Source organism: Falco biarmicus, chromosome 9, assembly GCF_023638135.1.
Source record: "Falco biarmicus isolate bFalBia1 chromosome 9, bFalBia1.pri, whole genome shotgun sequence".
NCBI classification, from domain to species: domain Eukaryota; kingdom Metazoa; phylum Chordata; class Aves; order Falconiformes; family Falconidae; genus Falco; species Falco biarmicus.
This window is the reverse complement of record NC_079296.1, coordinates 9,018,436-9,041,192: the sequence shown is the minus strand read 5'-3', so window position 1 is coordinate 9,041,192 and position 22,757 is coordinate 9,018,436.

Sequence of the window (22,757 nt, the reverse complement as noted above, 5' to 3'; positions counted from 1 at the left end):
TGGGAATCAGTTCCATTTGTGGATTAATGCATAACACAGTATCTGAGGGTAGAAATGTCATCACCTGTAATGAGTTGGAAGGTTTCACTCGAAGCAACCTGACATGAATCGTCATCAAGGTGCCTTACGAATATTCCCCTCCATATGATGGTGAGGCTGAACAGATCATACAAAAGTTGAAGATGCCTCAGAAGGGATTGCTGAGGCTTGGTGGGCTCTCTGTCGCTCATCAGGCCAGTCTTTTTCTGGCTATTGGAGTGAATCGAGTTCATCTGCTCATAGGTTGATAGCTGCAGTGTCACAACTCTCGTCTATCTCAGTCCTGACACAAATAGGATGCTTTTTAGTGTATTTGTCACTGTGTCCTTTGTGTTCCCCGGCACTGGAGCACTCATGTTTGAAGGAAACTATGGATTTAGGATCAAGTAGATTCCTTCACCAGCTAGCATTGCCTCCACGGCTGTTTTGTTAAGGTCTAAACTGAGGAAGGCAAACCCCAAAGCTGTTACACTGGTCAGGGGAGAGCATCCTCGGTCAGCACTGCTCTGGAGGAGCATCCAGCTGTGCTCTTTGAGGACATACTCTGAGGACACCACACAAAACAGCCCTTCCTACAATATTTTAGTGAGTGCTTTGTAAGCAGAGGGACGGCATATGATACTAACTCCCTTGGTACCACTGAAGAAGCTTAGCTCCCGCGTGACACCACACAGAACTACCATTCCCCTTGGACATGGAGGCACCGTCCATGTCCCAGTCCCTGAAGCGGATTGCTCCAGTGCCAAGGAGTGTCCCCCAGTAACATCAGCACCCGGCCACCCAGCCCTCTGTACCCTCAGCCCTGTGACCAATGGCTCTGGCCCCACTGAAGAGCCCCATCCTGCACCTTAGCTTATGCCCCTTCACTACACCTCTCCCCTGCCCCAAACCACCTCCACCTATGGACACCACCCCCCACCCCCCCGATCAGTGCTCCTGGCCTTCCTCTCTCCCCTCATCTCTAGTGCATGCCTCGTGCCCCAGACCCCCACAGAGATGCCCCCTGCCTGTCCTGCCCACCCTGCCAGCCTTGCAGCAGCACCTGCATATGCATCACCCTTCTCCCACTCCACGTCCCCCTGCCGCAGCCCTCCCCACTGCAGCAATGCCCTGGCTCCTGCTCTGCGGGGTGTGTGGGTGTGTGTCTGTGGGTGTGTGTGCACCCAGCAGTGGGCTGCACCACAGGGACTGAGGGAAACCATGATGGGGCTGGGAGCCTGCATCCCCAGGCAGGGATGCTCCATCTGCAATGGGCAGGCATTGCAGCACTGCTACCATAGAAAAAGTTCTGCAGAAGGCACCAAAAAGGCACTCAGGGCCAAATCCTGCCGTGTTTGCTGCCACCGGCTCAGCTGCCTGACTGGGGTGGGTGCATGTCTGCCAGATGAAAGGTGAAGCACTTAAGATAAAGAAGAAAATCCACCATTATTAAACATTCCCTTCCACCATTTACCAAATCACATAATACTGATACTCTCACTATTTCGCCTCAGGAAAGGTACGGTGGGTTAAAATTAACAGTGATTCTATATTCGTCGCAAGCTCCTAATTAACCAGGCTGGGCCGTACTGCTCCAGTCAGATAATTCCCCAATATTTAGCCATTAGTTCTTTCCAATTTGGCCTGCTGCTGCTTCTGGCAAGTTTTGTCTCATAAACAATTACACTGAATGCCAGATGTCCCAGTAGACTGCTCGACTTTCACTGGCGGCTGTCTCATCAGGCCAGTTCTGTTGGAGCTGGGGAGACAGTTTGACATTTGACATCCGTGTGTGTATAAAGCTAAGGGTCAGCCAGAATCCCAGCAAGGACTTTTAATTACAGCAGCCTCACGGGCTGAACACACACATTGTATCACAGCGATTTTCTGACAAGCTAGTGCCCACGTTTCGTGCTCTGAGGAGACCCACTGCTCATCCAAGCTCCCCCCATCCTTTCTTCAGCTTGAGTTTGATGGGCACAGGAGAAGGATGTGGAGGCCGTGACCTGGATAGGGGGGCACAGGGCAGAGCATGTATCAGTATAAAGCTGATATTTTACTCTGCAGAGAAAAATGAAATAAAAATGCAGAAAACAGAGGCTCAGGCAGACTTTTCAGCTATCCTATGTGCAAGAGCCCTTGAGGAGCTGCAGGTCTTTTCCCTGCAGACCCCCAGCAGAACCATGCAGAGGGTCATCTTGTGGGCAAGATTTCCACCTTTAGCACAGGATGTCCCCGGTCCAGCTCCATGTGCAGTGGGGCTGAAACCAGAGCTCTGGAGACTCCCGTGTGGGGTCACCTGAGTGGGGGACAATAGTGGAGGATGACACCTTCCAAATTTCATGACACTGCCCCAGACAGGTGGATTTTGCTAAGAGTCTGGGACTTGTCCCATGGCCAGCTCACCCCACAGTGGGGATGCAAAGAGGCACTGGGGTTGGTGGGATCCTCCTCTTTGCCCTCCCCCAGGAATGCCCACCCTCCTTTGGGCTCTGTCTGGGTTCAGGGATCTCCATCAGCGCAGGGCTGGGATGCTGTGCTTGGCCACATTTCTCCAGACCTGCCTTGGTGGACCAGGGTATGCAGCTGAAGGTTTTACCACAGCAACACAGGAGATGGTGGGCCAAATAACTGCTGGATTGTTTATTTTAAGGCAAACTTCACTAAAGCGTTGTGTATTACATGAAGAAACTTTTATAGCTGAAAAGGCTTGATTCACATTAATGCAGAGGAGAACAGTTGCCAGCTGAAATTCCCTGGAAGAGTGTCTCTTGAGATTCAGAAGAGAAGCAAAGAAATGTGCATTTTAATATAATATTCTTTCAGATTCCCACATAAAATGCTGCATGTTTTTACGCTCAATGTGGCAGCTTACTTTTATTTTAAAATAAACAAGTGCAGGTTTAATGGAAGGGCACTTGTTGACAGACACATTAATTTCTCACCGGAGAAACAGAGAAGAAGCACGGGTAAATTCCTGAGACGAGTGTATTTTGAGATAAAAGGCTAATGATGTTCTGTATTCCTGAATTGCTGAGATGAATTGATTAAGGTGGAATAGTTCAAGCTGGCTCTAGGCAAGTAGTGTGGTGGCACCGATAGGTACCAGCTGTGGAGATGCAGGGGTGGCACACAGAAGAATCAAATTCTTATGAGACAGGGTTTGACTGTGATACTTTGCTGCGATTTTTAAGCAAGTTGAGAAACAGAGGAGCTTTTCTGCTCTGTTGTCATTGCTAAAATACTCCACCGGTGTCCAACCCTGTCCTGGATCATTCTCCCAGCAAACAGAAGTAACTAACACTGGGTCCTAATCACGAGCATCTCATAATTTAGGTCTTATTCTCACTCTTTGTTATTTGCAGAAAAACAGCGAGCCCCTTGAAATGGCGTCAAATGCACTTCTGAGAAAAGTTAGGTACACCTCTGTGGTCCTTCCGAGTGACTGTCCTTTTTCTGCTTCTTAAATCAGGTTCTTCTTGGAAAGCACCGAAGGGAAATGATGTTTCTTGCTCCTGGTGCTGGAGCTGTTCCAGTACAAGCAGAGAGGTTGGGCACCCTCTATCAGAGCCCGCGTCGCTCTCTGGCAGGTGAGGTGCAGCTTACAACACACTGCTTCAGGCTGGAGCACCCCAGGGGTTCCTGCCCATGACAGGCAACACAACTTCTCCACAACTCTTTTATCAACAGGGACTGATACAGCCTTGCATTTCGATTTTACTAGCAGTGACAGTCACTAATAAATCACTTTATTTTGAATTATTTTAGTTCAAACAAATGGGGAGCTCACTTTATTATCTGCAAATAAAGCTTTTGATTTCACAGGACAGAGGATAATAAGCCAAATGAACTAAGATGACTGTCCTGAGCAGCTCAGGGACACAAATGAGGAAGCAGTGGGAATGTGTTGAAATCAAATATGCAAAAGTGTCTGGCATGAGCTTCCAAAGCAATTGGAAAAACCCTGGAGGACTGGGCTTCAGGTTTAACACAATTAATAACTTCATCCAAAAGTCTGTTAGGACCAAACAGAGAGGCCACAAGGGCAGGAAGAAAGAACTGAGCAGCAAATAAACCCACGTCTTGCATCTCAGAAAGTGTAGAAAAGAAGTGAGAATTGGTAAAAGTCAAGCTGAGTTAAAACTGAATTGAAGCACATTGTAAAGGACCCATTCGTGTTATGAATGAAAAGAGAAAAAAGATGGGGGGTTGCTGATCAGTAACAGTGAAGATTAAAGACCTTCTGGATATAGCCCCAAAGCTACATCTACATTTTGTGTCAGTCCTCACTAATGAAGAAGGCGCTGAATGCAGCCGCAGCAGCGGGATGCTGCAGAGAACCCGGGTTTGGAGACGGAGCCCAGCGCATCCACGGAGGAGCGACTCAATGCATCAGGGACAGGGGGCCTGATAACCTCAGCCTCAGACATCTAAAAATAACCAGAACGTCAAATTGCAGGTCCAGTAATGATTATTTCAAATAAATCTACTAAGTTGAGAGTGGCACTGGAGGAACAAAGAGGAGGCAGGGGAGTTCCCAGGGCAAAGGGAAAGAGAGACCTGGCACCTACCAGCCGGCTCGTTTGATCCCTGCGGTATCTCAGCTGTTAGAGCCAATTTGGACAGAGAAGAATTAAAGATGTGGGATAAATGAAAAGAGGTTAGAGCTCAACATGGTTTTATTAAGCTAGATGGTGCAAGACTAACCTGATAACTTTGAATAAAAAAGTGGGTTTCTCAGTAAAGAGATGTGGTACCTCTGACCACTCACACCAGAGGAAAGCTTTTGATCCTACACCGTATCGGAAAAGATAATCTAAACTGCAGTAAGGGACAACCAGGACCAGTCTGAAGAGGTACTTGGGAGACACGTTAGGGCAAAGCTGCAAGGGCTGGCTGGAAGGAAGCCACTAGGGAAATTATTTCCAATTAAAATGTATTTATTATCTTTGTTAACAAATAGCACAAGAACCGGCATTGATGTGACTGTGCTAAAGGCAAATGTGAGGGTGGGATGGTTCCAAGAGAAGCCAGCTGGTTTATCTAATTTTTTCACTGGAGGATAATGTTTTTGCTTGCACTAACTCTGTTTTTCTGTTCTTTCTCATAAAAAATGCTTTGTACATCCTTACTAGACTATTCAGCACGTTCCTAGGCCAGATCCTGCTCTTTCTGTGTTGTCTTCAGCTCTTCCCTGAAGAGTCATGGTAGGACCTCTTCAAAAAGATCCAAAGCCTTTACATACGTATCCCGCCTGGGCAGTCTTCCATACACTCGTTTTGAGACCACCTTGACACAGTCATCACAGCAGCTGCGTTTTGTGAATCTCCTTACGTGAGGCTGATGCATTTGTTTAGCAAACCAAATGCAGTATTTATTAATAGTACCATGAGAAAAAGTTGAGCACACCTTTTAGTGCTTGTCTCCGTGTGAAAAATCACATTGCTGCAGAAGTTGCCTTCTCACTGAAAATTCACCTGGATGGAAAAATAAAGTTGGCCAGTTCTATTTCCGAGTCTGTCATGTTCAGCCTCTGGATATCAGTTGCAAATATTTTGACTTCTAAATATCTCCCTTGATAGCTCAGCCAGCTGCAGTGCAGTTAAACAACCGCCTCCCTTGATATATCAAGGGTGCTGGGTTTTTTCAAGCTGGGCAGAATCCATCCCACATTCATTGCTCATTGCTTGGTTTCATGGCCCTGATGTTATGGCAGAGTCCTGGTGGTGGAATTTCTTATGAACACCTCTCTAGCTCACCCGCTCTGGCTGCTGGAGCATTAATTTCTGCAAAGGGGTGAGTTAATCAAATCCCTGGACATCCTTGTGCCCAGTACAGGGGCCAAATTCAGCACTGCCCTTGGTAGCTGTTGCTGCATCCCTTGGAGGGGGGGGTCACCCAGGGCACTTACTGCCTACCAGGGGTAGATCTCTCCCTGGGCATCACTGGTTTCTTTACTTCAACATTTTCACCAGGAATCCTGGCTGCTTGCAGGTTTTTGAGAAAAAAAAAATAATAAAAATGTCATTCTGTTTTACCCTAGGATCGTTATATCCCAAACTTTCTGTTAGTGCTGGCCCTCTGAAAACCTTTGCCCAATCCAGGAGCAGCTCCCATTGCTCAGGTACCAGCTCCTTCATGCAGTGGCAGGATTAAGGAGAGGGCACCTGGAAAAAAGCCTCTGATGTCAAGGGCACAGACGGCAGGGCAGCCACCAGCAATGAGGACTGGCACCGCAGCGGTGAACTGGCCGCAGTACCTATCTTTGCCCCTGTTTTGTCTCTGTGAATATTCTCTTCTTATTAAAAGAGGGAGAAATAATTAATTAACCAATTAATTAAACTTTCTTTGCTTTTATTCCAGTTCAACTTGCAATTCAAAACTGGCATAGTAGCTAAGATAACAGTAATTAGGAAGGCAGTCAGGTATATACTGGGATTTCCAGATGAACTTTGTGACTTAGGGAAAAAAATGAAAACTTTATCTGAGCCGTTTCATTCTTCTTATGGCTTAAGCAGCACGGAAGTACCTGGCTCGCTGGAGGAGGCAGAACAGAGCGGGGACCGTAGCTACCCCTCTGCAGAGAGGCTCGGCAGAGCATGGATGGTCAGGAAAACATCTGATACAGCTGATAGACACGTCTGTATTCCTGCCTGGTTTAACCCAGTGGGCAGCTAAAGACCCCCCAGCCGCTTGTCCCCCCCGCAGCGGGTACCCAGAGCATCCCAGCAGCAGACCCGTGCATCACCCGCACCCTCTCAGTGTCCTGTCAGTCTCAGCTGGGCTACATGAGGCTGAATTTTACCCTCAACATTTTTCTTTGACACCTAATGGGTTCCATAAACAAATTTCAATGACTGTTGCTGCCATGTGCATTTTAAACATTGTTGATGTCTCTATAGCTGGAGCAATGAAGGATTCTTCCCTGCCCCCCCCAACAGTTCCATGGTAGGTGAAAGTTCCTGCCATGTCTGGTGATAATGATCTTACGTCTGTCACAACTCTGATATGCTCAGAGCCTACTCGCTGACTAATGTCAAAATATCCATTTCTGTGCTTTTCGCATGCTTGAAAACTTTCCAGAATGCTATCATCAGTAATTATTTTTTTTACCTTTATATTTATGCAACATATTATAGTGACTTTAAAATTGAAATGAAGATGGAGTTAAGCACATCGGACACTGTATAATGTATTCACTCATCTGCATTTTAGAATTCAGAAAGCAACAAATGAGCATTTATTTTTACTACAAGAGGAGCTGGCAGAGCTGCTTTACCCTTTGGGTTGCCTGACAGCTCAGTTTTAAAACAACGTTTTGAATTGCTTCAAACCTTGCCAGATCTTGAGCTTTTTGTCTGAAAAGTTCCAAGTTGAGTTCCTGTCTCAGACTGATGCTTTTATATATACTTTTCTGGAAACTGGATCTCAAACAGGTCAATTATTTCTTTGGATGCAATTAAGGGAAATATATTGCTAGGCTAATGTTTAAAAGCTCTTAAAGTTGTTTTGTTGAATAGCTCTAATACCTTCCTGGTCTGGAGCAATGTTTGGAGGTTGGGAGGGATGGCAGTCTGGCTAGGTATGTGTTTCATTGTTCCTGTGGACAAGAGCCAGATTTATATGTATTATGGACCACCGGAAAGAAAAAAAATCTTATTTTTAATAAGCTGATGAAGGTGCTGCTAAACTGCAAGTCCACCTGCACCGTACGTGCTGTCTGCAGAGCTGCGGTGGAGGTCTGTGGCTGCAAATCTTGTCTCCAGGTGCAGTGGTGAGCACAGACATCCCCCCCCTGCATCCCTGTGGTCCCCATCAGAGGGTGGGACCACAGGGATGCAGAGGCTTGAGGCAGCGGGGACACAGCCGGGATGTGAACCCGCAGGGAGGACAAACGCATGTGGCTCCTCCATGAGGCTCACTGTGTTCCCAGGGTACACAGGACAGGAGTGCCCTGAAAAATAAAAGTGAATGATCACATAATAGGGGTCTCCTGCAAATGGATGGGGAAGACCAGCAGGTTTTCACTCCTGTTGCCCCAAAATACTCTTTGCTAGGGATTTTTGAATGGGAGCACTATTCACCAATCCCCAGTACCTCCAGGGCTCTGGTCCAGGAATAAAGGAGAGGATTTTTTGCTGGAAGCTGCTGGTTTTGCTGCTAAAGCTCCATCCTATTCTTTTCTTGTTGTCATGCAGTGATGGCTTGGCCTTCCCTGGTTGAGGCCAGTTGGGCTGGGCAATCACAGGTGCCCCCCCAGCTCCTCGAGCCAGGAGGCAGGAGCAGACACAAGCTGGAGGGTGCAGCCGGTGGCTCGGGTGCTTGCTGCCACCGTGCTGCCACCTTGCAGGGTGGGCACAGAGACCCTCAGAGACCACCTGCTGGGTCCTCACTGACCTCCCTGCGAAGGGGGAAACCTTCCTTAGCAAGGCAAAGCTGATTGAAACAGTGAAGGGCTTCCTTAGGGTGAGGAGAGGGGGTACAGGGGGGGGATGGCTGGGCTGGAGAGTGGTGTGCTGTGGAAGTTGTGGGAATTGCTGGGGTCACTGCCAAAAAGTGTGGATTCCTCTTCCCAGGATCCTGCAGGCGAGCAGGGAGCTGCTGGCCGGGCAGGGAGCGGGGACAGTGCCGGGGCTGTGGCAGGGCATGAAGGCTGCCCTTGATGGCTTTGCTTGGGGGTGAAATGCAACTCCCACGTGTTTCCTGCAACGGCGTTCATTTTTATTTAAAACCGACAAAACCACTAATTAGAATTTTCTTTCTGCATTTGGCTTTGGAAAAAAAAATTAAAAATGTATAAGCCCCTCTGTACTGCGTATGTATATTTTATTGCTATATAATTGGGATCTTCATTAGTTCCCTGGGTGGTGAAGTGACAGGCTTTTCATGTGATACAGACACTAATGCATTGCGATACAGTTCGTTTTTTGGGGTTTTTTTTCCAAGATGCTTCTTCCTAAACACATGCAACACTCCCTAATAAGGACTTATGTACCTTTTGGGGGAGTGCTATCCACTGTAGCATCACTGAAAGACAAGACTCTGATTGCAGCAGAAGTGAGGGCGGGGAGGGGGGGCGACATTTGGAGATGGAGAAAGTATTAATTATGTTAATCCCAAACCCCAGGGTATAATTGCTGCTGCTCTCAAACAAAATGTTACTTTTATCTAAATTACTAAAGTGGGAAAAGTGCAATCCGGTTTAATTTAGCACTGCTGCTCCCGAGCAGGCGTGCAGAGCCGGGCTGCAGCGGGGAGGGCGCAGCGGGGGCTCTCAGCATGATGCTCCCCTTGCTCCAGGAACGGAGATTTTCCCCAGCCCGGAGATGCTGAGCCAGCTCTACCAGAGACAGGAGTAAACTCTTAGGAGGAATGGCACTGACCCTCTGGGGGAGAGTCCCAGCCCTCTTCTTTTCCCCTTTTTTGCCAGAATTCAAGACCCTTGTTCCCTGAGGAAGGTTTTCCCCTGCAAGGTGCTGAGACCAGCTTTCAACCAGGCAGGTTCCATGTTTCTCCCGGTGGCTCATGTCTTTTAGAGGCTGGACACTGACTGATGATTTCCCTGTTCTGAGGCAAAGAAAAAGTATATATATGCGGCCCAGAAGCGCATATTTTTAGGCAGAGGGCAGCCAAAATTTCACATCACCCCCACAGGGACCTTGACAGGCTGTCCAGCCCAGACTCGGGGCGTCAAGTCCCTGGATGCCGCAGCACCTCCCTGCTTGGGGTGTGCTGGTCATCCCACTTCATCTCCCCTCTCCACTTCTTCCTTCAGCCCAGCTCACCAGGCTGTTGCCTCTCCACCCTCCTGGCCCAGGTCTGGTCCTAATGGAGCTGAGATCCAGTTCTAACAGACTGCTGGGAATGTCAGAGACTGTTCACTGGGTGCCATTTAGATGCTGCCAAGAGCCACAGATGACTAATTCACCATGCAAGAATCTGACCATTTATTTATTATTTCAAGTGGGTTTCAGTTTGGCAGGTTTCTGGTGTCCTAACACATCACATTTTTTCCAATTCGTTGTGACAAGCTCTTATAAGACACAATATGCTTGTGCAAGACACACCGCTTTCCTGAGCGGACCTGACTTTGTGCTCACCAGGGTGAAACAGCCCAGTAGAAGGAGTTTCCAATGCAACAAACAGCGTGAGGGATGGAGAAGAAAGCCAAGTGACTGTGCAGGCACTGCCAAGGGCTGGTCCTATCCTCAAAGCACGTGTCAGTGACGCTTGTTTAGCGATTCATGATAAGCTCATTAGAACGTGGAGTTACTGGAAAAAAAAAAACCTCCACACCAAGAAGTACGCTCATGTCACCGTTGAATTTGATGTGACACCACATATACATTTTAAAAAGTGCATTTTTTAATTTTAAAAAATTGTTGACAAATACGTGTCCCAGTTTTTCAAAAGACTGATCGTCTCTTTAGTTCTCTAAACAGAATAAATATCAGCTTTTTCCTTTGTTGTCAGAAATTCTAGTTCACCGCTGTCCACTACTGTAATTAGTGCTTCTGTTAAAATACCTGGTTGAGAACCCCCACGCTGTGGAAGTCACCAAACTCCCATCAGGATGTAACAAAGACGGAAGAAGGGACATCCTGGGACAGATCCATCCCCCTCATTACCCATCCCTGCCAATGGCCACCACAGGATGCTCAGAAAAAACAGGACAAACACGGAGCTGCGCTTCCCTGGTGAGCATCCCAGCTTCCAGCCAAGCGTAGCTCAGGGATTTTTTGCTGAACCTTGTTCTGCATCACTGTTTCAGCCAACATCCTTCTCGTCCATAAATCGGGTTCCCTGTTTCCTGACCCTATTTGTACATAAGCCATCATGTTATGAAGTGTTATGCATTGTCAGGGGATCTTGCCTTTGCTGGTTTTAAACTTCTTTCCTGATAACTTGAGATGCTGATTGCAGTGCTTTGTGTTTGGGAAAATAGGCAATAACTGTTCTTTACTCACTGTTGCTATGTCCTTCATGATTTTGTAGGGCTTTGTCCCCCACAGTCTCTCTCTTCCCTATGCTACCATCCAAGCTGAGGTGCACCAGTCTTCTAAAATCTTCTGCTACGAGAGTTATTCTAAATCTCTAGTTATCCTTCTTGCCCATCTCTAAAGCTCTTCTAGTTTGCCAAAAAAATTTCGGGGCAGTTGCAATAGGAATATACATCACATTAAAAACATGATCATTCCATGGATTTATATATGCAGTAAGTCGTTTTCTGCTTATTCCCAATGTTTTCTTTGTTTCCTAACATTTCCTTTATGAGCACTACCAGGGATTGTGCTGATGTTCTCAAGAACTCTCTATAAAGATTAAATCTTTATACATCTTTGTACTGCATTTTTATGCATCTTTCTTGGCATGACACGTGCACATACCTTGTATTACTATTTCCCTACCCTCCCGAAAAGGCTGGTCATACCCACACTGACCGTTGCAAATTATCCTGGGCTGCCCCAAACGCCCTGTAGTGCCTCTGCAAATTGCTCCGTACGGCGTGAGTTGGCTGGGAAAAACCAAGCCAGAGGCCAGGCTAAAAGCTTAGCTGTATAATGCTGTTAATTAGTGACTACCACAACCCAGGAAGGTTCCCTGGCGCTGTTTCATCTACTGTTGTAGGCAGATTCCCCCAGCTCCAGCGTTACTCTCTTGAGACATAAAAGTTTTATTCCTGCATTTTTTCCATGTCATTGAAGTGGCCATTATACACATAAGGACCTTTCCTTTTATCTCATGACTGGGGAAACTTTATTGAAAAGCTTTTTGGAAATCCAAGGCTACATCTGTTCTCGCCTCCAGGATCTAGAAGCGCTCTGTTGGTCAGTTTTGGAATACGTTTTGTTCTGCATCATATGCCTGCTTATTTTGCTCTTTATTCAGTGTCTTCCAGCTTTCCTTGTGAAAAATCAGGCTTCCCATTTCACAGCTTTCCATATTTCTCCTTCAACTCTTTTGAATAAATTGGCAAGAAATTATCCACCTTCTAATTTCTGGTGCCTAGGTAGACAGAAGTGACAGATTTCCCAGCACAGATATTAGACCAGAATTTCATTTTTTTCATTCCTTCACAGCTCTTTGGAAAACAGCATCTGGTCTTAATGAATTTTTATTATTCAATTCTAAATTTCAAGCCTCAAATATAAACTAGTTCTTTATACTCATCCCTTGTAATGAAAATTTCCCATGTATGAACATTACTAAATTCCTCTGTTTATTTAACTTTCCTGCTGTGCCCTTTCTTCCACGGTTTTCCCACTGATTTCTGACCTTCCATGAGCTGTACTAGCTCTGTAGTATATACTTACCTTCTAATGCTTGGAAAAAAATAATTATCATTAATTTCTTTGTCTTTAGCAAGTTCTTTCCTAAACACATTTTTGGCCCATGTTAATATGGTTTTACTTTAACTAGCCAGAGTTTATTTTCCTCATTTGAAAGATATCCTTTTAGTTCTAGTTGCTTCTTTTATGCTGCTGGATAACCACGGCCAGAATTATTTCTGGCCATTTAAAGATTTCTAATAATGTTCCAGAGCTTCTAATACAATGCCCTTTGAAAGTATCCCCACAACTTTCAATCATTTTCCCCTTGTAGCCATTCCCTTTAAATTCCCTTTTAACTAGTCTCCTCATTTTTTTTGTAGTTTCCCTTTAAACGTTATCAGAGTGATTTCTGGTCGTGTCCCCCCGCCTCCTGTAGAGCATTGAGCTTCAGTCTATTATGGCCCGTCGCACGGAGCCACCGTTTGATGGTGAGACCTTGAACCAGGTCTCCTGGACTGCTCCACACTAAATCAAATGTTGCTTCTCCTCTTTCCTATTCTCCAAAGAAACAGTCCCTTACGCTGCCTGAAAATGTAGTCTCAGCACCACACCTCTTTGTAGCAGTCACTGATCACCACGGGGGTGATGGAACTCTACTCTCATTTTTGTGTTTTCAGCCCTCAGAGACCAACACTACTCAGTGCCTGATGACCCCAGGCACCACGGTGGAGTTGTTGCCTACCCTTAGAGTAAAGCGTACGGCACCGTGCCGTTCCTTCCCATGTACGCTTGAAGTTTCAGACCATGGGAATTGCGTGCTACTTATTGATACAGTGAACTTCTTTACCTTATCAACCTTTAAGATCTCCCTAGTGTCTCTTCTCCACCGATGCCAGTTACTCTGTTGTTACTACATAAATTACACCCTAGTATGAACATCCCACCGATTACTATCACTCTGCCAGGTAGCTAGAAGGCCTGTTAAGTCAATACCTTCCTTTAGAATTGACTCCTCAGTTCACCTATCTTAATTTTTAAAATTCTAGTATTCAAATAGATACATGTAATTATTTGGTATTGGTTCAGATGATGGTTTTTTTTAACCATAGTCTTAAACACCATCTCCAACCAAGGTCTGTTTTGGCTGTGTGGGAACATGCTTCTCCTGGGCATGTTCCATTAATATAAAACATATATAAAAAAAAAAATACCAAAAATGTATCCACTTTCTAGCAGGTCCAGGTCCTGATACCATACACATTTTTTTCATATATGCCTTGAGACTTCTACTCCATCTGCTGCATACTTGGTTCTGAGAGCATCCCGGAAATTATACTGTTGAGATCTTGGTACATAATATACTCATTAGCAAATTAAGGTTTGTGTCTAAAACTTATCTCCCGTTCCCCCTTGGGATGATGGTGCTCACACAGACCAGACTTCAGTCAGCACCTGGAGCCGAACTAGACACTTTATGAGGTCCACACCTTCGTGGCTCGCCCTGTGGTTCTCCCAGAGCAGCCATCCAAACATCCAACACTGGTATCTTCCCCACTGCATCCTCCTTCTGGGACATGACATCCTACAGCCAACGTTTTGTGGCATCCATTGGGCAGATGTCCCTCATCTTTTGGATGTGCATGTCTCTCAGATAGTACAGAACAGCCTCTCACAGGCAGAACACAATACGGTCTCCCAGACAGGACAGAAATCCAAATCTAACTGGAAAAGGGAAAATGTGTGGTCTGCTTGGGCTGGATTTGTTAAAAGTTATCCGGAAGGAATGTGACAAACCAAAGCTAACCCCCCTGAACCACTAGCTGCAGCTTTCTCCAAAGCACTGGGTGAGATTGCTTGACAATTTGGGTGTCCTGCCAATGTTTTCTTCCAGCAAAAGATCATTTAGAAACTGAGCCTAACCACTACAGAAAACTGCTATTTCTAACAGTTTTGTGAAGATCAGAACCCTAGCCAGTCTCACTAGGGAAAATATCCTTTTCTTGTATCTCCATTTTCAATATTAGGAAGTGAACTATTGGGTTACCTGTACCAAACCACCAAGGAGTGGAAGAAATCAAGTCTGGAGACCAAGTACCAGAAACTGGTCTGTATACAACAGCTGACTGACTCCTGATACTGGGACCACAGGAGAATCGGATGCAATGGTGATGGTGGAGGAATTAGATTCCCAGGGAGGTGGAAAAGTAGGAAATTATGCCCTCATGTGATAAAACACTAAGATTTAAAGAGAAAATTTTCATGAGTGAGGATATATACATACAAAATGCTTGCTCGAGCATGCCGTCAGGAATGTAAATGGTCAAAAACCTGAGCAGGTGGGAGGTTGCCTCTGAAAATGTCTGGCTTGGTTAAAGCAATCTAATACACGTGCTGCCCTGACCTTCCTGCTGCCACCCGCGGTCCATCGCAATAGCTGGGTCTGGTGGTTAAACACCATGATGCATTACAGGCTTGCCACAGAAATGGGCAAAGCTTGTGGTAGCTCCCTAAAGCAGCTGGAGCGACACACGATTAGCCACTTATTCCATTACTGCTGGGTTTCTTTCTCTCTCAGAAATTAACTCTGAACAGTTTGTTTTGTATAATGTGCTCTGTTGTTACAAACGTACCAATCACAGGAATGCATCTCTACCCATTGATGGCTTTTGAACTATCCACAGTGGTATTTTTCTTCTGCTCATTATTTATGGTGAATAAGCCATCACGTTAAGTCACCTGGTATTTTTTTGGCTCTGTGAGAGGGCAACTGAGATGTTTATAGGTACGTTGAGGGATAGCAGAGTATTTTCAAGCTGGCCAAGCCACCACGTGCAGAATAAATACCAGCACATGTGTACTGCAAAGGGAGTCACAACAGCATTGCTGCTTGTTGCTAAAGAAATTGGAAATACACTGAATATCTCGCAGCACAACAACAAAGAGAGCATCCTGCATACAGCTTCAGCAATAAAAGCCTTTTTTTTTTTTTTTTTTTTTTAATAGCAGACAATTTTAACATTAACTAGTGTGGAATTCAAAGGGGTCACCAAAGGGAAATATGAATGGGATTGAGGCTGGATCTCCAGTTTGTGTGAATAAGCATGGTTCAGTCCGTGGCTGCACCACTGGATGGAGGATGGTTTATGTACCTGGGACTTGGCCTTGGGAGGGGACATTTCATCTTCCTGCAGAGTTCAGGGAGACATTCAACATCAGAGGACCACCAAATGCTTCTGGGTGGAAGAGGATGAGCCCCTGCAGGCCTGACAGCAACATCTGTCAGTGCAGAGGGAAGGTCTGATCCAGAGAAAGAACGAAAAATGAGGTACCAGCGGCAGGGAGAGCATCCATGCTACACAATTTGTCTCAGATGCTGAACTGCATTACTCCAAGTGAGACCCTGGGCTGGCAGCTCTTCAGCCACCCCCATAAGCCCTGTGGACTCAAATGTGATATTAAGACATCCTTCATTAGAAGCAGTCCCTTTACCCTTGGCACATCCAGGTGGCAAAGCAATTTTCCACAGCAGTTTTTGGCCAGGAGGTCCCATGGCCTTGTGGAGACCCATCTTCCACTATGGGAAAGGGCTTCACCCCTGCAAAAAGGCAAATCCTTGATGCTTGGGTAGAGCACACCTTCCAAAAAAAAGAAGCCCGAGCCTGAACAGAAGCTCTCAGGAGACACAGAACACTCACCCCTCTCAGGACTTTGTGCCAGTGTTTAATCACCTCCATTGTTAAAACCTGGTGGCTTATTTAGTCTGAATTTCTCCAGCTTCAGCTCTCAGCCATTAGCTCTTATTATCCCTTTCTCCATTAAATTAAAGAGCCCTTTAGTACCTGGTATTTTCTCCCCATGAAGGTACTTACACGCTAATCAAGTCACCTCTCGCTCTTCCTTTCTACAATCTAAACAGAATGTGCTTTTTAAAAATCATTCACTGTAGGGCACATTCTCCCATCCTCAAATTATTTTTATGGCTCTTTTCTGAACCTTCTCCAGTTCCTGTATCCTTTTACAAGCACGCACATCAGATCGGTGCCTCATAATCCAGGTTTGATGCAAGCACTTGCACGTGGGGGGGGGGGGGGGGGGGGAGGGAGGAATCTCTCCCTGCTCTTACTCACCCCTGTGTTAACACACACCAGGCTACATTAAATCTTCAAGCACTAGCAACTTACCTTTGCTGACTTGCCCACAGGAGCCTTCAATCCGTTTCTAGAGCCACTCTTTTCCAGAAGGACCTATTTTACCTTTAGATAGATCACCCTGCACTTGGCTTCACATTAATACCTGTGAATGGGCCCAGGGGATCCCAATCACTCAATTAGCAGCCTTGTCAGGAGCATTGCAAACATCTGCTGCATCCAGGCAAAGTGCCTCTCAAACCAGCTTCCAGTTCCAGCAAAAGAGGAAATCGGGCTTGTTTGATGGGATCTAATTGCTATAAACCCATGTGGACCAACATTTGTCGATTTTCTAGGTGTTCAGTCTGTAGTGGAAACAATATTTTGCCCAGGACCCCTGCCAGGCTCACTTGCTTTGAAATAACTCGTTAGCCTGCTGCCCCAGCTTGAATATCAGCACATCACTACTGCAACAGCGATTAAAAATCAGCATCAGAGCAAAAGAAATCTCATTCAAGCTGCTATTTTAGGATGCTGAAGTATAAAGTGAGAGATACACCAATGTTAAAATGTTCAGATCTAAGAGGTTGCTTATATTAATTAATTATTAATTAATAGTATTAATGCTGCTTAATACTACCCTGACACACTAAGGGACAGAAAAACCCATCTGTGTGCCTTAACGTGCACTTGTGCAGGGGGATTCCGTGCCCACTCATGCCATCTAAGTGCCATTTTGCCATTCAAATGCAGATTCAGTTTGGGTGTCTGGGAAGGAAAACTGCCAACTGGAATCTTTCTGTATTTCATTTAGTAATTCTTAATTATAAAACAAGGCTGACGTGACCAAGTGCATGATAGAGTGTGTCAGAGGCTCACATGAAGGTGATGATGGTGGGGCTGAGACTATGAAATGAGTTGCTGGTTCTCAGCTGAGCAGCTCCAGGAGAACAGGGTTTTCATGCAGCGCTACCTGCTCGGAGTCTCTTCAGGCTTCTCTCTCTCTTCAAAAGAAAAAAAAAAAAGGTGTATGTATGAAAAGCATTTGTAATTATCATACAGTGCAGCACATTAGCACAGATATAGCTACAGTCCTGTCACTTTGTAGTGATAATAGTATATTGTTGGTATTGTGTTTCTCCTACAGTGACAGCACTGAAGGAACACTAACGCTTGGCAGCCCAGATGCAAAGACACAGCATTATTTTACTACAAGTATGGGGGTAAATACAACAGATTTATGGCATGTACAATGTACACTGTTGGATTAGAGCACAACATAGCCCTTCCTCATGCCACAAGTAAGGCTGGGGGAAGTAAAGTGAATATTTCATGTATTACAGATCCCAGTTACTGCAGAATTACACAGCAGGGTGAGGTCTGTATTGACTGTGCACTCAAATCACAAAATAAATGTGTGTCGTGCGGCAGTGCTGACATGAAAGACCCATGGAGGTGGCTGGACAGGAGAAAGGACTGTCACTGTGGGGAAGGAGAATAAACCCAGACTGACAAAATCTCAGCCCCAGGTGCCAAGCAGACCCCACCGGCTCTGAGCTCCTCTTGGGTTGGGAGGGTGTGAAGACACCCCAGGTTCCCTTTTCCCTCTGCTCTGCCCTTCACTGGACCCTCTCCGTGCTTCTCTGCCTCTGCCTGTCCTTCTGCAGTTGCTGTTGCTGGGTCATCCATCAGAAAGTGGAGAGGACCCCGCTGCCAGCCTGGGAGCTTCCCAGGCTCAGAAAGGAGCCTTCAGGGATCTTCCAGGGCAGCCAGTTTGGGATGCTGAGTTCCCATCCCAGTGCTTACCTTTAAACAGGCTCTGAGGTCTTTACAGGCTGGTGACAGCACCATCTGTGCAAAGCGTCTGCCTTAACTCCTGCTTTTACTGAAATGGCCTATACTGAAGGCAAAGCAGCTCCACACGAATGTGTGTAAGGCTGCAATAATACAACTCTAATGAGTTACCTGCTGTGCCCACCAGACAACAGGAGAGCCCACGGGCAGCGCCTTATCTTGCAGCAGTGCTGGATATACCATGCTGTCTTACCACCTGCATCCTCAGGACTGACAGCAATCACGGGCTGAAGGAGAGAATCAAAAGACTGACCCCTTGCAAAGTGGGAACATGGCTGCTGGAAAACAGGGGCTGCTGGAAAGAGCAAGCCCCAGCATGGCTCAGCATCGCTCACTGGTCCCCAGCCCCAGGCTGGGCAAGCACCTGCAAGAGCATTGCTAACGAGTTACCCCCTGGAGCAGCTCAGGAGGCAGAACCCTGACATGAACAGCCGGCAAAGGAACCTCAGTTTGCATTTTCCCAGGCTTTCCTTGCTTCTGTTAGCAACCAGGTAAAATCCCAACAGTCCTGAGGAAACTCCTCATGCCTACCTGGATCCATCCAGACATTTGCAAGGCTGTGGCTGCCATGCCCCATCCGCCCGTTCTGCCAAGTAACTGAGAAACACCAACCACATGTTTTTACAACAGTTTCTAGAGACTTACAGGGAGGTTCAGCTGTATCTGACACAAATTTTCTGTAGCACACAGACCTGGATCTTCAGCCTAGCGTTCAACTTTCCACCTCCTTCAGCCTATTTCTACACTTTCAGCTGCAGGCAAGGTCACCAGGACTTGTTTCATGGGCAGGGAATCACTATTTTCTCCTGACACTTGATGCCATTGGCACTATTTTTGTAACACTCCCAGAGGAAACCCACCTGGGAGCAGAGACAGAGCCCAGAAAATATCAGTCCAAGAGGTTTTCGGCTGTGTCCAGCTACAAGGCTTGGTAAGAGGAGGTTGGAAATGCAAGGTGTCGGTGGCCTGGTTGCACTCGGCGATGGTCTTGCTTTCTCTGTACTCCATGGACTCTAATACCTATGTTTTGCTGATGTAGGGTGACACAAAAGCTACAGCATGTCTAAGAAGAGCAGAAAGAGTTGAAGAAATGTCAGACAGCTGCTCTGGCCAGCTTTTACTCAGTCTCTGATGCCTCTAAGAAAAACCTCACATAAGCATCACTGATGACACTTGGGTCTTCACTCTGCTGACTGTGCATTTCCCTTCAGCCTTGCCTGGTACCTCCAGCTGCCTGACAGCTCCATGGGCCATTGGCTACAGCAAAGGAAGGGAGCACAAGACATTTGTAAATTATATGGCTCTTTGAGATTAGGTGAACTCTGTCCTCCTGTTCCCTCCGAGCCAGGATCATCTCTCTGCACCTCACCTGCAAGGTGCACCATAAGCTCCTCTGAATTGCTTTTTCACACGAGTTTTCCTTCCCCGAGGAGCACGTGAGGATGCCTTTTTAAGATCTAGGTAAAATAAGGTGGCTTGGCATCCTCACCATCCCATTGTAAGCACTGCATTTTTCAGCGGCAAATTAAGAAGATTGATTGATCAAGTTCTGGCATTTTCCAGCTGCTTTGTCACACAGGGTCACTTCTTTGGCACCCTCGTGCTAAGCCTTCCTGAGACACAGCTGCCAGGAAATTCATTATTTAACAAGGGAGTTTCAAAGCAAGGTCCGGGGTTCCCTGCACCATGGCCTCCGACAGATTTTCCAGCCAGCTGGTGACATTTTCCTCCTGCAGCTCCTGCAGCTCGGCTCAGGAGAGCTGCAAAGGGAAAAATACCAGGCAGCTTTCCTGGCGTGGGCTGCCTGAACCACCACAACCTGCTCCAGGTTTAAAGATTTGGGGAGGACTGAAGAAATGGAGAAATGGAGGTGCTCCACGCTGGCCTTGCAGGTGTCCATCCTTCACAGTGACACAGAAGAGCACCGCAGTTCCTTCACTACTTCTTTCAGCCGGAGCCTGGTGACCTCTGCATATGTTAAGGGTAAACATTAAGCAAAGAAGGCTCAGATGTACCTACTCAGTGGTCTAGAGCTGCTTGACACTGTTCTAGGTACCAGGGCAGGAGGGGGGGACATGACACAACAAACAGATTTTCTATTGCTATCGCCATCAGACGATGGACTCGCACATTTGGGGGATGTCCCACAGACCTTGCCCACCAGTGTCACCCCTTGCTGTTGGAAACTCTGGTGTCTTTTGAAGGATGCACCCACTGACTCACTTTGCCAGGCTGAGGGAGATCAGGTCTGCACGTGTGCCACATCAGCGTGCAGTGCAGGTGAAACCAGCATGTTCCCAGCACATGTGGGTGTACGAGTTATGAAGGTGGCCAAGCACCCCTGGGCCATCCTGACCCATTCCAGATGTGTCCTAGCAGCTCTTGCAAGCTTGATGTCCCCCAGCTGTTTCATGGCTCCCCCTAATCATCGTCAACGCAGCATCTCATTTCTCCCTGCCAAGCCGTGGCACCATAGTTCTGCGTGGCCAAGGAGACCCCAACTCAAATTAACATCTGGTTCAGAATGACAGCTCTTTGATGCTTCCCTCCATGTTTCCTTGCAACTTTTCCCTCCAGAAAGCTGAGGCAATTGCAGCTGAGCTGTTCCAGGCTACGTTTTCCCTAGCCCTAGACTGCTGGCATGGGTGTTAATTGGCCCATATTCGGTCTAACTGCTTGGTGCCTTTGTGGAGGGGGAAGTCAATGGAGGTGCACAGCCTTCTGAGGTCAGCCCCTCACCCCCAAGTCTCCCTGTGGAATTTGGGGATCCTGAACACACAAATCTGAGGAGCACATTTCCTCCCACCCAGGCTTCAGCGCCGGCGATGCTCTTGGCTGCTCCATCCTCCTCTCCACGGGTCGTCGGGTGAATGTCCCCTTTGGGGCTTGTCTGTGCTTGGACTTGTGCCCATCTAGCATGAGGTGTCATGTCAAAGTGACTCAGTCAACCCAAGGAAGGGTGCAGCATGCACTCTCTTTTCTGGATCAGCCAGGTCTCTTTCAGCTTGCCTAAGATAATGAGGAAGGAGCTTAAGCTCATTTGAAACAGATCACTGCAATCACACTAACCATGCCTTCGCATTGCTTGAATACGTGTAACTGGACTGGTTTAACTGTACATGGTGGCAGCCACCTAAAACCTCCTAAGTGAGAATTTTTTTCTCCAAATGTTCCAAAGCAGAGAAAAATGAGGAAAGCAACACATCTCGGTGACCTTCAGGCAGATGTATACCCTGTAAGTAGTCTGTAGTCCAGAAGAGACTGTATACTGAGCCATAGAATTATGGTGTCACATGTTGTGCCCCTATAATTAAAGTGTTTCCATTGTAAACTCAATTTTTAGGGGTTTATAACTTTTCTTAAGAGAGTGAACAGCAATGACCTGTTTCTGCATTCTAAGCAGGTTTTAAGGTCATTATGTGAGTGTTAACGTTCCATTACAGTATATTGTAATGAAATGAGTCTTTCAGAGTAAAAGCATTTCACAGTATTGGCAAAAATGAGCATATTCATCTTAATTTTCGCATCTACTTAATTTCAGGAGCTTTTATAATTAAATGTTTGGTTGCATTGGCAAATAGAGGAAGCAAATCCTTGTCATCATGAAAACAATCCTATTCCATCTGCATGCTCTGCTGGGGAGGAATGAAAATGGCTTTACATGGAACTTCTCCTTAAAAAGCCAAATGATGATTTTTCCATACCAGAGGGCGTTATTTTCTCAGTGTAGTCAAAGGCACTGGATCCTGTTCCCCACCTGGTCTCCAGAGATCACCTGCTTGAGAACGAGCACTTTCCAAGGTAATCGCACATTTCCCTGCACTGCTGGATAGAGTTCTACTCCAGCACCGAGAGTGGCCAAACACTGCCAGGACACTGCAGTTTTAAGAAGTTAAAACAGCTGTAAGGAGGTGGTGGGTGAGCAACAGAGTGGTGGTCATGGGGGTCAAGCAGTGTCCTGCTCTTTACAGCCACACAGGGGAACCAGGGCACACAAAATCTTCTGCTTCACATGGGAAGTGTGTATGAGCCACCACACACACACCACCCTTCCCACAGGCAGGTGACCACCTTCTCTAGGCAAGAAAGCTGCCCAAGTGACCACAAAATACATTGAGAAGGGTTTGGTTCACAGTCATTACTCGTTACCTTTTGGAGGATTCCCACTGGGATCATGGCTCAGGTGCATGGCTGCAGGCCAATTCGGAACAGTGCTCAAGAAGTTTAGCTTCTCTTAGATGTATGATCCTACCTGCACTCATAGTCACAACTTTCCTTTAGGAAACCACCACTCCAGAGTGAGAAAAGTGGACTGTTCCCAGAGATACAGGTCCTGCAACATGGTCACCCACCTGCGACTGGTGAGCCCACAAGTGGAAATGATATCCCACTGGGGTGCTCCTCTGTCCAAAAGTTGTTCTCATGTTGGACAGGTGAGAGACAATGAGAATGATTCAAAGGCTGGAAAATAGTGTTACAATTAGAG